General features: G+C 36.5%; 1 long non-coding RNA gene across 1 annotated transcript in view; it reads right to left on the bottom strand.

Moving 5' to 3' along the window:
* Positions 1–11,986, bottom strand: part of LOC102976312 (uncharacterized) — a 487,722-nt gene extending 475,736 nt beyond the window's left edge. Inside the window, exon 1 of the long non-coding RNA XR_008618254.1 lies at positions 11,599–11,986. This is a non-coding gene — a long non-coding RNA (uncharacterized lncRNA). The remainder of the gene's footprint in view (positions 1–11,598) is intronic.
* Positions 11,987–13,376: the final 1,390 nt, after the last annotated feature.

Below are 13,376 nucleotides of genomic sequence, written 5' to 3'. Positions count from 1 at the left end.
TAGGGGTCATATAGACCACACATGTGTGATGAAATTCTTTATTTTATCCATTTTAGATTGGGATATTATTTTTGAGTCCAGTCTTGTAGCTTAAAGAGTACAGAAAAAAGAAAACAGGTATTGCAAATGGCCAAAACTCTAGGAGGGGATGGTAAAACATTGATAATTATTACTCACAACTATGACTATTAGGCAAAGAGGTAGCAACTGTCACCAAGGATAAAAACTTTGATCTGTATCCTGCTGTGAAGGCGGAAAACTCTCTCCTTCTCTGGGAACTAATATATACTAGTTTGAACTATCCATTGCACTGAATAAAACAACCATATATCTGCATCTAACCACCTGGAATTTTTATCCACTGGTAAACACAACCCGATGAAAGATTATCTTCAATTTTTCTTTCAACACACACGCACACACACACACACACAGATTTAGAAATAAATATGAGGGCAGAGAAGCATAATCTACTTTGTTATTTTGTTGAAGCATGGGTGGTTGTATTACTGAGGTATTTTGGGCAAAACTTAACTCAGCATCTCTTGCAAAATGAAGAACTCAGGCATCTTTTGGGAGATGAGATATACCTACATTCTGAGCAGACAGTAAATCAGGACTCAGGGGAGTCTGGTAATTCTGAATTGATGAGCCAACAAAGATAAGCAGAAGAAATGAGTGAAGGTTGTTATGTACATATATTGAGGGATTGAGGATGTTTAAATCACCACATAAGGAAAGAGCCAAAAAGCCAACATGGTGTGCCACAATGATCCCCCTTCAATACTGAAGGATTTATTTCCCCAGCTGCTGGTGGTGTACTAGGAGACAGTTCTCAGTTCCCAACCCCCTTTGGGTTATTGCCTCAACTGAGAGGTGTTGCCTTGTTCAAGATTATACTCCTTGTCAAATATTTTACATCCAATGACTGATCATTACATGCATAGAAAGTACCAGTCACTGCACCCCATGGGACAGCTAGAGCTCCCTTGTGGGGTCATCTGATATTTCCCTTGAAATGAGTTGTTACTCAACTTCTCCCTCTGCCTGGTCTGCTCCCTTCCCTCCCCTCCCCTCCCCCTCCCTTCTCTTCTCTTCCTTTCTCAAGTATTGAATCTAAGAGACTTCCAATTAAACTTCTTGCATGCTAATCTGTTTATCGAGAAAAACAACTTCCTACTGCCAGGTAATTTGGGATTCTATCAACAATAGTCAAAAAAGTGAATGCTTCCAGAGCTAGGACTGTTTGTTCTTTTTATATTTTTCTACAACCTGTGGTGACTCTAATTCTTTAAGTGTACAATGAAGGCCAAAGGAAGGTGAGGAAAAGGCAGACCAAAATCTTCCCAACAGATCCAGAATAGAGATGCTTGAACTCCTCAAAGTGTCTTACATACTTTCAGCTGAGAATTATAACAGTCCTTTCTTTCTATTTTTATAGCTAAGAGGATTAGAATTATTCCAGAAATAAAAGGGATGGTAACTCCTGCTTTCTCAGCCAACTGATAAAAATGTACTTTGTAATAATTTGCAAAACTTACACAAGTTTTATGTGAATAGATCAATAAAACCAGGAAATAGGAAACCCCAGTTAAAGGAAGGAAGTGATGTTAATTGGGTATCGACTCTATACATGGCACTGTGCTGGGCATCTTACATATGCCATCACTCTTCTGACAATAATGCTGTGGAGTTCATATTCTATATTCTTCCACAAATGAAATAATTGAAGCTCTGAAAGACTGAATTACTCGTTCAAGGTCCAGAAATTGGAGGCAGCATTTAAATAACTATCTAAAACACAAGTCCATGTTCCTTCCCTAAGTTACACTCCCAAAGATTAGAAAAAAAAGTGGGAATATTTTAAAGTCAGAATACATTTTGAGAATGTAGACTTTATTAAATAATTTAGATGGAACAAATCACACTGTCTTCTCCAGGCTAGATTATGGAATACATAAATCCCTCCTAATCATGTAATAACTTTACAGATTTGCTAAGTCAAACCATTTTCTGACTTATTCACTTGTGTTCATCCTAGTAATAAGGATTCAGTAAAAGATTTATTGTAGTCAAAGCCTGAAAATAAAATAAAATTTTATGTGCAAAGTTATTTCTCACAAAGAAAAAATACTTATGCATAATAAAGGTCATGCCTTGAACTGCAATCTGGACATCTGTATTACTATGAGCCATCAAAGACTTTGCCCTGATATTCCAAAGTATGAACTGTCTGTTCTTAAAAGTACGCTCCTACGCATTTCACTGTGCAATGTTTTAATTCATGGTCATTACCAAAAATTAGTTACTCGATACAATTTATAATTGAGTAGAAGGTGTTTTCTGAAATCAACTTATCAATATTTTTAACAACCACTGTAGATGTTAATGACACTGCAAGTTTGAAAATTAAATTTGGCAAATTTAAGTTTTGTTTACGATTATATGCACAAACTAAAATGATAGTGAAAACCAACAAAGACAAGTTCCTCAGTTCACTTAAAACTAATCTAAACTTTCTAAGGAGCAAGTGCAATAATTAAGCCAAATTAATGAAATGAGATGATATTGATTGTGCAATTTAAAAGAATCACATCAACTGATTAAGTCAGATTGTTAAGTCCTTGGAAAGTTAATTAAGGTGCCCAAAATGAGGGCTTCCATGTGGCAAAGAGATCACTTCTAGAAGGTAATTGGTCACTCAGACTGAGGCAAAAGCAAGACATCATGCTTATTATCAGTAAAGTGTAATTGATTATGAAGTGCGAAGGACACAATTCACAATGAGTTTTTGCTTCTCTTAGGTACTGGAGCCCAGCCAAAGGAGGAATGACTCATGAGCATCAGATCTTGTCCCCCTACTCCCAACCCATCCTTCCAGAGTCAGAAGTTGTGACTGATGGAAACAGAATTTACTTCATTCTGGCTAATGGACAAGAGACTATAATTGTCTAGGGAAGATGCATTAGTCTTATCTCTATGAAGTTCTTCTTGTATCATTATAATAAGGCAATTCCACTTACACTGGACTTTATAATAGACCTAGATGTCCAACAATGAATAACTGTAATCGATTATAGCTCATTATAATCTCAAATAATTAGAAGTAGTTTTGTTTTTAAATTCTGCAGTGCAATTTAAGAAGTTTGTTGACTCTGTCTAGCCTGTCCTTTATCAGAGACAATCATGGATCGATACTCAAAAAAGTATGATTAATTATACAGATATCAGATTTGAATCAATCAACCTATGCACATCTATTAAGCAACTACTAAGTGTAAGACACTGTCTAGCTAGTGTAGGGATTTGAAAAATTATATATAACCCATGAGCCCGCTTTCATAATATAATTGAGACAAAATACCAATTCTGTAACATCAACAGAAGTTTAAGAATGCAAAACCAAACAAACAGGAGCAAACTGGCAACATCACCAACAATAACAAAAAAGAAAAACCCACACATAACAATACAAAAATGTTCTCCTGGTATATTTCTTTCTCTTTCATTACCATGCACTTATTTTTTGATAAAAACTAAAGCAAAACAAAGTCTGTGTTACTTTATAATGTGCTGACAAGAACCAAAAGGTTTTAATCCTACAAAATCATTTCTTGGTATACTACAGCAAAGTTTGAAAATGTTTGAAAGTGGAATCTCTAAACTAGTTTATGTTTCACCAATCTTGAGTTTTCTAATTAGGTGTCCAGTTACATATTTTCAACTAGAGGCAAATAGCATTATATAAAATGTGTATTTAGCCTTTTAAACTATAAAATATACTTCACTGTTCAACTGAAATAAGTATTTTGGAATTTAGAACTAAATTTAGAACCCCTCATTTTATAGTAAAAGTACAAAGATATTATAAAGCTTATCCAAGGTAATTTATCTGGTTGGTAACAGAAGTTGTGCTAGTGGTCAAGGTCTTTTTTCTCAAGAGGACAACAGCCTTTCTATCTCTCCATTTTGGAATACAGCTTTACATAAAAAGAAAGTATTTTTACACTTCACAGCCATTATTACACTTGACCATTTTAACACTCCTGTGAAGTAGTCCATCATGATGTGTTAGGGAAAGAAGTTGATATTTCCTCAGAGATTGCTGCAAGTCAAGTATTTTTCTTGGCACTGAACTGTTCAGAAAACAGAAGTTCAACCAAGGTTAAGTCTCATATTCAATGTTGCATATCTAATAAGAAAACAGAGCTGGAACAGTATTCTGACACTATTCAGTGTCCACTCCAATTTGCCACTCTGCCCACCAATGTTATCACACCTGGTTTTCCTTACCTTGAAAGCAAAAATCATTAAACAAATAATACAAATACAGCTAGCAAAAGGTATCACAGCTGAAAAATAGAAATAAATAAGGCTCATACCTTGCCATTGATCAGTTTATACACCAGACAGTAACCAATACGTACTAAATAAACAATTATATTGCAGTGTGATGAGGTGCTGCTACATGGCAGGTACATTCTTATCAGTTGCAAAGGGGACATAAAGCAACTTTGAACTCTATTCCCTTCCTTTCCTTAGTTAAGTTAAAAGTATATGAATTATATGTCTGGTTATAGAACTTGCCATACAATAATTTTTTAAGCTGTGTATTTGCCAGTTATTTACATGTGTTATTGTATAGCTGGTTACATTTCTATGAAAAGTATCTCAAGAATTGTATTAACAGTGCAAATTTTAACTATTTAAACCATGTATACATTTATAATCAATTATTGTTTAGTCATACTATTTATACTATTCGAAAATTCCAAAATTGTCAAAAGTAGGCACCAGAACTTAAAAGTAAAATAGAAGAATGATATTGGTTTGTACATTCATTTTAGCCGTAGGGAGGAAAATACCCCCTACATTGAGAAATATAGTTCTCCAGGTAGAAAATTGATTCCTTCCAAAGACAATATCCCTTTGACTGTGAAAATAAGTAATTCTCTCCAGGTTTCAAATGTGTTATATATTAAATTATACCTCTATAGAACACTGCTAAAATGAATTTGTGATTTCAGTTGTCTTTTCTGAATCAGTAGTGTGCACAATGAATGACAAATCTTTAAATCTGAGGGAAAAAAGGTGATGTTAAGTTTGTGCTTTTATTACCACTGCTGATAATAATCTGAGAGTGCTTTAATATCATAATTTTGGAAAACCTTTTTACATACATTACCTTATTTGATCCTTATAGGCATTCTATAAGTTTGACTTACTATTGCCATCCTATTTTAGAGATAATGAAATTGTGACTCAAAGAGGTTAAGTGACCAAAACTATTTCATCCTGCTCATAAGAAGCCAAGATGATATTCCAACCCAGGTCATTAACCCTGCCCTTTCCATTATATTTTGTTTCTGTTAGTTGTATGATGTCTACATTTCTCTGGAATTATCTATAACCCTTCTTCAATAAAACGTTAATATACACTTTTTTATATATCTAGGTTTTTAAAAGTCAGATTTACAAAATTTACATAGAAAAAATTTTTCCCTTTTTAGTGGCCAGTTTTATAAATTTTGACATACACATATTATTTTGTAGCCACCATGCCTAGTAAGACAGATAACAGTCTGATCATCCGCATGTATTCTTTTATGTCTTTTGTAGTGAACTTCTCCTGCTCACTCTAGCCCCTGGCAACAACTGATCTCTTTCTTTCCCTGGAGATTTGCCTTTTGAGAATGTCACAGTAATGAAATGATATAGTCAGTGCCAGCTTCATGGGATTCCAACCTAGGGAATCACACAGGACCCTGCACTTAGAAAGGCCCTGTGCTCGGTTTAATGCTCTGCTGTCATACTGAAAGTCTTAATTTTTGAACAATAGGCTCCATATTTCCATTTTGCACTGGTTCCTACAAATTATATAGTCAGACCAAATATATAGCATGTAGCTATTTGAGTCTGGCTTCTTTCCCTTGGAATATGACATTTGAGTTCATCCATGTTATTGTATTGTAGTTTACTCCTTTTTATCGTCAAGTGATTTTTCTGTTGTAGGGATATACCACAGTTTGTTCATTCATTCACCAGTTGAAGGATATTCTCATTATTTCCAATTTGGGGCAATTATGAATGAAATATTTATAAATATCCACATTTTGTGTGTATGAACATAAATTTTTATTTCTCGTAGGTAAAGATTCAATAGTACAAATTCCCAGTCGTGTGTATGTGTGTGTGTGTGTGTGTGTGTGTGTGTGTGTGTGTGTGTGTATGTTAGGTGTTTTGAGAACTAGTATGTGTGGGGAGGTGGCATTAAATGACAGTAAAGAAAAAATAAAACTTGTAGCTGGTGAACTGTATGGTCTTCAACAAATCATCTGATCTTCTCTTTCCTAACTCAGCAATATCTTGTATACTGAAAGGAAATGAAAATAATACTTATGGAAATGGAAAAGAAATTTACAATGAAATTTTAGGCAAAATGTGTCCCAGAATTTCATAACAGGTAAGCTTTATTTGGATCATTTTAAAAATAAATACATTTGTTGCCCTAAAAAGATTTAGCCTAAATTAAACCTCCGTGTAGCACTGTTTTCTTTACAGCTAATGTTCACTAAATTATTTTATGCTTCTAGACTCACTTCATAAAACTGGAATGTTAATCCCAATCCATGATTTTCTGGGAAAAAAATGAAAGATGGCTAAGGGCACAATTAATGAGTTTTGTATGGGTTTATAATATCTGCTGCCCTGACCATGTCAGGGACTGTCTTGTGGAACAAGTCTCTCTCAAGAGCTGATTCTCTACTCCACATTTCTCCATCTTTCTATACTTTGGTTTTTCTGTTTTACTCCCTCTTCTCACTTTTACTTTGTTGCCCCCTCCCTTTTTAAAAATTATAGTATCTATGAGTTTCTCATTATGAAATGTGAAATTCTCAGGTCTTCAGGGACAGAAGGTATATCAGTCATTTCTGTTACCTCAGACCTGGCAAATTAAAAGTACCTCCTACAGAGAACACTCTCAAAGTTATTCTCTGAAGCCGCCATCACTCTGATACCAAAACCAGACAAAGACACCACAAAAAAGAAAATTACAAGCTAATATATTTGATGAATATAGATGCAAAAATCCTTAACAAAGTATTAGCAAACTAAGTCCAACAACACATAAAAAGGATCATACAAAAAAAAAAAAGGGATCATACACCATGATCAAGTTGGATTCAACCCAGGGTTATAAGGGTGGTTCAACATATGCAAATCAATATGATATACAACATCAACAGAAGAAAAGTCAAAAAAACACATGATCATCTCAAAAGACACAGAAAACAGCATTTGATAAAATTCAACATCCATTCATGATAACAACTCTTACCAAAGAGGGTATAGAGGGAATATATCTTAGCATAATATAAGCTATTTGTGACAAACGTAGAGCCAACATAATACGCAACAGTAAAAAGCTGAAAGCCTTCCTGCTAAAATCTGAAACAAGAAAAGAATACCCACTCTCACCACTTCTACTCAACAAAGTATTGGAAGTCCTAGCCACAGCTATCAGAAAGAAAAAGAAATAAAAGTTATCAAAATGGAAAGGGAAGAGGTAAAATTACATGCAGATGACATGATACTGTACACAGAAAACCCTAAAGACACCACACAAAAACTGCTAGAACTGATAAACAAATTCAGCAAGGTAGCAGGATACAAGATTAACATACAGAAATCTGTTGCATTTCTTTACACTAACAATGAAATATAAGAAAAAAATCCATTTTAAAATTGTATCAAAAAATAAAATAAAATACTTAGGAATAAACCTCTCCAAGGAGGCAAAAGACATATGCTGAGAACTCTAAAAAATTAATAAAAGAAACTGAAGATGATTCAAAGAAATGGAAAGATACCCCATGTTCTTGGATTGGAAGAATATTGTTAAGATGGCCATACTACCCAAAGCAAACTACAGATTTAATGTGATCCCTATCAACTTACCCATGACATTTTTCACAAAACTTGATCAAATAATCCTAAAATTTATCTGGAACCACAAAAGACCCAGAATTGACAAAGCAATCCTGCAGGAAAGAAACAAAACTGGAGGCATAACCATCCCAGACTTCAGACAATACTACAAAGCTACAATAATCAAAACAGCATGGTATTGGCACAAAAACAGACATATGGATCAATGGAATGAATAGAGATCTCAGAAATAAATCTACACAAGATTAATGGTCAATTAATCTTTGACAAAGGAGGCAAGAATGTACAACGGAGAAAAGATAGTCTCTTCAGCAAGTGGTGTTGGGAAAACTGGACAGCCACATATAAAGCAATGAAGTTAGAATGCCCCCACACACCATACACAAAAATAAAATGATTAAAGACTTAAATATAAGACATGACACCATAAAACTCTTAGAAGAGAACATAGGCAAAAAATTCTCTGACAGAAATCATAGCAATGGTTTCTTAGGTCAGTCTCCTAAGGAAAAAGAAATAAAAGCAAAAATAAACAAATGGGACCTAATCAAAATTATAAGTTTTTGCATAGCAAAGGAAACCATAAACAAAACGAAAAGACAACCTACAGAATGGGAGAAAATATTTGCAAATGATGTGATGAACAGGGGCTTAATTTCCAAAATATACAAACAGCTCATACAGCTCAATATCAAAAAAACAACCCAATCAAAAATGGGCAGAAGACCTAAAAAGACATTTATCCAAAGAAGACATATAGATGGCCAAGAGGCACATGAAAAGATGCTCAATATCACCAATTATTAGAGAAATGAAAATCGAAACTACAATGAGGTATCACCTCACACTGGTCAGAATGGCCATCATTAAAAAGCCTACAATCACTGCTGGAGAAGGTGTGGAGAAAAGGGAACCCTCCTACACTGTTGATCAGAATGTAAATTGCTGCAGCCACTATGTAGAACAATATCGTGGTTCCTTAAAAAACTAAAAGTAGGGTTGCCATATGATCCAGCAATCCCACTCCTGGGCAGATATCTGGAAAATATGAAAACTCTAATTTGAAAAGATACATGCATCCCAATGTTCAGAGCAGCACTATTTACAATAGCCAAGACATGGAGGCAACCTAAATATCCATCAACATATGAATGGATAAAGAAGATATGGTATATAGATAGACAGATAGATAGATAGATAGATAGATAGATAGATAGATAGATAGATAGATAGATAGATAGATAGATAGATAGATAGATAGATAGATAGATAGATAGATAGATAGATAGATAGATAGATTATATATATACACACACACAATGGAATATTACTAGCCACAAAAAAGAATGAAATAATGTCATTTGCAGCAACATGGATGGACCTAGAGATTTTCACACTAAGTGAAGTAAGTCACACAGAGAAAGGCAAATATCATATGATATCACTTATAAGTGAAATCTAAAAATATGATACAAATTAACTTATTTACAAAACAGAAATAGATTCACAGACATAGAAAACTAATGGTTATTAAAGGGAAAGGTGGGGGGAAGGATAAATTAGAGATTTAGGATTAATGGATACATACTACTATATATGAAACAGATAAACAACAAGGACCTACATAGCATAGGGAACTATATTCAATAACTTATAATAACCTATAATGGAAAAGAATCTGAAAAATAAGAGGTATATTAAAAAAAGGAAAAGCATAGGTCTTCCTATTTTATCCTCAAATATTTCCTAACCTCCTCGTCTTTTTTCAAACTTTTTTTTCTATGCTTCATTCTGGGTAATTTCTTCAGAACTATTTTCTAGTTCACTAATTTCTCCTTCAATTCTGTCTAATCTGCAGTTTACTCATCTACTGAGTTTTAAACTTAAACATTTTATTCTTCACTTCTATAATTCTATTTTGCTAATTTCATATGTACCTTGTCTTTTATTTAAATCAACTTTTCCATTCTATTTTATTTAAATACCTTACCATATTAACTTCATATTTTATACTTAATACTTCAGTTATTTAGATTTCTAAGAGTATGAGTCTTATGTTTTGGTGAAGTTTTTTTTCCACTGAAAGTCATAGTGGCTTTCCCCGTACCCCCTTCACCAATTTTGGACTGTGAGTTCATGTCATTGAGTCATTGGATTTTTATACTAGGGAATGCTATGTAATCTGAGCTAAGGATACATCACACTTGAAAATATTTGTATTTTCTTTTGGTAGGTTCTCTGTGCCACCATAAGTTCTGAGCCATCTTCATTTGTGGTCAGACTTAATATTATCTGTGTTAATAATATCATTTAAAGTCAAACTTCAACTTTGAAATAAGAAAGCCATGTCCTTAAATATTCTCAAGGGAGATAATTTTTCATCTAGAGGTCATAATAAGACAGGAAAATTTCTAACACGTAGATACCATTTTCAAATTCGCTCTTCTCTTGAGATTGTAGCTCTTCAATAGTACCAGTGTTATGTGGGGTTTTAATTTCCTATTCCCCAAATTCTCTTTATTCAGGGCTTGACATGTGTTCCTGCCGTAGTTTATAAAATCCCAGTCCAAATAGTTACCAAGGTAGGCAAGTTCACTGGATAGATTTTACTTCTGAGATAGCTTATCATTCTTATTTCTCACTGTAGCATTTTTATATTTCAAGTTAACTATGCATTTAGAGGAGGGGGACTGTTATATTTATGCAGAAATTACATGATCTTGTTTTTCAAAATAAATTTCTAGCATTGCCATATTGCTAGAAACAAAAGTAACATACCCATATTTGAAGATTTAAAATAAACAAACAAAAATAAATAGAAAGAAAATCAACTAAAGTTAAGTGATGGATGAAAACATAGAATGAGAGGAGATTCAGAGAATGCTTCAAGCATATGTTTCAGAAAGTGTCAATAGATAAAGTAAAAGAAATAGAGAACCTATGTTACATAAAGGTAAACATTAAAGGAATGAAAAGTGAAATGTTAACCTTCAAAATAATTAGATGAAATATACACACACAAAATAAAAATATTTAGAGTACAGATTACAAGAGAAAAGACAATTATTAAATGTAGGCAAAGTTGGGTACTTAAAAATACATGGCTACATGGCAAAAAAAAATCATTAATGAAGTCAAATAACCAAAAAAAAAGGGGGGGGAATAATTAACACTCCATAAATCTAATTTTCCTAATACATAAAGGTCTTTACAATTCAAAAATTAAACCACAGGAGCTTCAAGATGGTGGAAGCGTAAGACGCAGAGATCACCTGCCTCTCCACAAATACATCAGAAATACATCTACATGTGGAACAGCTCCTACAGAACACCTACTGAACACTGGCAGAAGACCTCAGACCTCCCAAAAGGCAAGAAACTCTACACTTACCTGGGCAGGGCAAAAGGAAAAAGAAAAAAACAGAGGCAAAAGAATAGGGACAGGGCCTGCACCACTGTGAAGGAGGAAAGGTTTCCACACACTAGGAAGCCCCTTCGCGGGCGGAGACTGCGGGTGGCAGAGGGGGGAAGCTTCAGAGCCACAGAGGAGAGCACAGCAACGGGGATGCAGAGGGCAAAGAGGAGAGTTCCCACACAGAGGATCGGTGCCGACCAGCACTCACCAGGCAGAGAGTCTTGTCTGCTTACCGGTCTAGGCGGGCCGGGGCTGGGAGCTGAGGCTTGGGCTTAGGAGGTCGGATCCCAAGGAAAGGACTGGGGTTGGCTGCGTGAACACAGCCTGAAGGGGGCTAGTGTGCCACAGCAAGCCAGGAGGGAGTCCGGAAAAAAGCCTGGAGTTGCCGAAGAGGCAAGAGACGTTTTCTTGCCTCTTTGTTTCCTGGTGCGCAATCAGAGGAGATTAACAGTGCCGCTTAAAGGAGCTCCAGAGACGGGCACGAGCCGCGGCTATCAGCACGGACCCCAGAGACGGGCATGGGATGCTAAGGCTGCTGCTGCCGCCACCAAGAAGCCTGCGTGCAAGCACAGGTCACTATCCACATCTACCTTCCTGGGAGCCTGTGCAGCCCGCCACTGCCAGGGTCCCATGATCCAGGAACAACTTCCGCGGGAGAACGCAGAGTGCGCCTCAGGCTTCTGCAACGGCATGCTGGCCTCTGCCGCCACTTGCCCCGCATCCATACCCCTTCCTCCCCTTGGCCTGAGTGAGCCAGAGCTGCTGAATCAGCTGCTCCTTTAACCCAGTCATGTCTAAGTGAAGAACAGATGTCCTCAGGCGACCTACACGCAGAGGCAGGTCCAAATCCAAAGCTGAACCCCGAGAGCTGTGCGAACAAAGAAGAGAAAGGGAAATTTCTACCAGCAGCCTCAGGAACAGGGGATTAAATCTCCACAATCAACTTGATGTACCCTGCATCTGTGGAATATCTGAATAGACAACAAATCATCCCAAATTGAGGAGGTGGACTTGGGAGCAAAGATATATATATTTTTTTTCCCTTTTTCTCTTATTGTGAGTGTGTATGTGTATGCTTCTGTGTGTGATTTTGTCTATATAGCTTTGCTTTTGCCATTTGTTCTATGGTTCTGTCTGTCTGTTTTTGTTTTTACTTTTTTTTTTTTTTTTTTTGTGGTACGTGGGCCTCTCACTTTTGTGGCCCCTCCCCTCGTGGAGCACAGGCTCCGGACAGGCAGGCTCAGCGGCCACGGCTCACAGGCCCAGCCACTCCGCGGCACGTGGGATCCCCCCAGACCGGGGCACAAACCCATGTCGCCTGCATCGGCAGGTGGATTCACAACCACTGCGCCACCAGGGAAGCCCTGTTTTTACTTTAAAAAATTTTTTTCTTAATTATTTTATTTGAATAACTTTATTTTATTTTATCTTCTTTCTTTCTTTCTTTTTATTTTTTCTTCCTTTTATTCTTAGCCATGTGGATGAAAGACTCTTGGTGTTCCAGCCAGGCGTCAGGGCTGTGCCTCTAAGATGGGAGAGCCAAGTTCAGGACACTGGTCCACCAGAGACCTCCCAGCTCCACGTAATATCAAATGGTGGAAACCTCCAAGAGATCTCCATCTCAATGCCAAGACCCAGCTTCACTCAATGACCAGCAAGCTACAGTGCTGGACACCCTATGCCAAACAACTAGCAAGACAGGAACACAACCCCATCCACTAGCAGAGAGGCTGCCTAAAATCAAAATAAGGCCACAGACACCCCAAAACACACCACCAGACATGGACCTGCCCACCAGAAAGACAAGACACAGCCTCATCCAGCAGAACACAGGCACTACTCCCCTCCACCAGGAAGCCTACAAAACCCACTGAAGCAACCTTAGCCACTGGAGACAGACACCAAAAACAACGGGAGCTAAGAACCTGCAGCTTGCGAAAAGGAGACCCCAAACACAGTAAGTTAAGCAAAATGAGAAGACAGAAAAACACACAGCAGATGAAGGAGCAAG

This window comes from Physeter macrocephalus, chromosome 9 (genome assembly GCF_002837175.3).
Source record: "Physeter macrocephalus isolate SW-GA chromosome 9, ASM283717v5, whole genome shotgun sequence".
NCBI classification, from domain to species: domain Eukaryota; kingdom Metazoa; phylum Chordata; class Mammalia; order Artiodactyla; family Physeteridae; genus Physeter; species Physeter macrocephalus.
Note: the sequence above shows the minus strand (reverse complement) of the source record. Positions and strands in the feature narration are given on the sequence as shown.